The sequence below is a fragment of the Propithecus coquereli genome, unplaced genomic scaffold (genome assembly GCF_000956105.1).
Source record: "Propithecus coquereli isolate 6110/MARCELLA unplaced genomic scaffold, Pcoq_1.0 Scaffold636, whole genome shotgun sequence".
Taxonomy (NCBI): Eukaryota; Metazoa; Chordata; class Mammalia; order Primates; family Indriidae; genus Propithecus; species Propithecus coquereli.
The window spans coordinates 153,221-155,578 of record NW_012152352.1 but is presented as its reverse complement, the minus strand read 5'-3'; the positions used below and the strand labels follow the sequence as shown (position 1 = coordinate 155,578).

Here is a 2,358-nt window from a genome sequence, read left to right as displayed (position 1 = left end):
GAAAGAGCTGTGAAGAATTATTCTAATTTCATTTTACTGAGTGATGAGTATTAGTTCCCTCTGAGAGCAACTTTAAATAAACGAGACTACAAGTATGTACAGACAGTTATATTACCACATGTGCTCACATGCTATATACCTAAATCGGGAGAGAAGAGTCAAATATTTTCGGCAGGCAAGAGGAACTTCCATCAATCCCCTTTCCCTCATGTTGTATTTGTGAATATCACATATTTATGTCATTTGTTTAGATCTGAGACTGTCATAATGTGATATGAATAGATATGTTTAATTAAAATATTAGGGTAGAGGGTTGGAGGACAATGAGAACCATGTAATCTGAGAAGTTAGTAATATGTATTTTTAAACCTTTGAGTCTAAAATGCCAGATCCCCATCTGACCCCGTAACAACAACTGTAACAATTAGAAGTTGGCATTTCATTGTTAAGATGTATGAAGCGTGACTGTAACAAGAGTATTTTTCACAATCCAAGAAAGAAATCAGTTGCATTAGTTTATTTGCACTCATTGTAATATCACAGGAAATGTCTGCTGATTAAAGTGTCAGATAAAGGTGAGTGACCTTGGTTTTCAAGCCAGCATTTATGACTGACCACATGATCTCGTAAAAACCTACACTACTTAGATTTCTCCCGAAGCTCTCCACCCCACGTTCTCTTCACAGAAATCTATCTTTGTAAGATGAACAGGACCTGAGAAAATATATAATCCGGCCTCTCATTCTACAAACTAGGAAATCAGGACTAGACTTGTCCAAAGACACTAGTAAATTCATGGCAAAACCAGGACTGCAAGCCAATTTTTTTGACTCTTAACCTAGAATCTTTTCATACAGAAAGTTTATTTTATAACAACTGACTACTTGGCTAAAATGGCTCAATGAACTGATTGTTTTAGTACAAGATTTTGGTCCCAAGTCTTTTCTCCATTTTCTTTTGTGGCAATGATCATATTATTCACAGCCATGATATTTAAAATGTGTTTTTTTTATTTGAGACAGGATCTCACTCTGTTGCCAGGGCTAGAGCGCAGCAGTGTCATCATAGCTCACTGCAGCCTCAGACTCCTGGGCTCAAGTCATCCTCCTGCCTTAGCCTCCTGAGTAGCTGGGACCACAGGCGTGTGCCACCACACCCGGCTAAGTTGTTTTTGTAGAGACAGGATCTTGCTGTTGCCTAGGGTGGTCTCAGTCTCCTGGCCTTAAGTGATTCTCCTGCCTCAGCCTCCCAAAGTGCTAGGATTACAGGCATGAACCACCGCACCCGGCCAAAATATTTTCTTATCTATAGGAATTTATTTTTTGCCTGGGCTGAGATGGCCCTGCCTACTAGATGCTAAGTTAACAAAATTAAGTTATTTGGTTTCAAGCAGGAGAAATCCAGCTCAGTATAAAGGGGAAGTTACTCAGAGCCTAAAAGGTATCTCACAGATTTCCCTGGCGGAGTAGGGCTCATACCTTCTGTGAACCTGCAACCAGGAACTACAAAGTTGGGAACTGACATTTCTCCTCACTCTTTCAGGAGGATCTCTCATCTTTTTTCTGTTCTGCATTTCTGTCTCATTCTCATCTCCCTTCCCAGTCAGATTTTCTTGGGGTACATTTGGTCACTTTAGCCCTGGTGTTAATGATCTGCCTTTTCACATATCCGGCAGAAAGATCAGAGTTTTGGTGTCTCCATTCCAACTCGCTGGAGAGACCTCATGTTTAGCCTGAGCCAGGCTCTTTCCTCACCCTATGTCCAAATAGCGATGCTCAGATGAGATGGTCCTCCCATAATATACATCCCATGGGTCGGGGCACTTTCTGGAGAAAGGATTTGGCAATGGTGGGCAATCACACCAGAATTTGTTTATTATGGTAAGAGAATGTTAAATAAATTTCTTTTCCTGAAGTGTTAGACATTTCTCTAGCAGACATGTCATCATTTTAGATTTTGCCTGGCAGAATAGACCTGCCTTAGATGATTTCTTGCACTTAAGATTTACCGTTGTCATTATGGACTTAAAATCCACTGGGCTTCTGTTCGCATTGTGATGCTGACACTTCAGGAAGGTCATTCTGTATTGTTTTTAAATTGGTAAAATAAGCAGAGGAATTAGAGACTTTCCTTTGCTGGCATGGGTTGGATCTCTAAGAGGTTTCTATAGGATAATGTGTATTATATTAATAGTTCCTGACACTTACACAGTCCGTAACAATTGCTGTGATCATTCACATTTCTGAAGGTTTGATTCTATCCTTGAGTAGCAAAACCCAAGCAGATGATGAATTATGGATACATGGCAGTATATAGTTTAGTGGCTTAAGAGCACACATGTGGAATTGATAGAATTGG

At 39.9% G+C, this 2,358-nt stretch overlaps 1 protein-coding gene across 1 annotated transcript in view; it reads left to right on the top strand.

Annotated features, from left to right (window-relative positions):
* The window catches only part of ARHGAP42 (Rho GTPase activating protein 42), a 333,741-nt gene that overhangs the window by 296,720 nt on the left and 34,663 nt on the right, over positions 1-2,358 (top strand). The gene's annotated exons all lie outside the window — the stretch shown is intronic.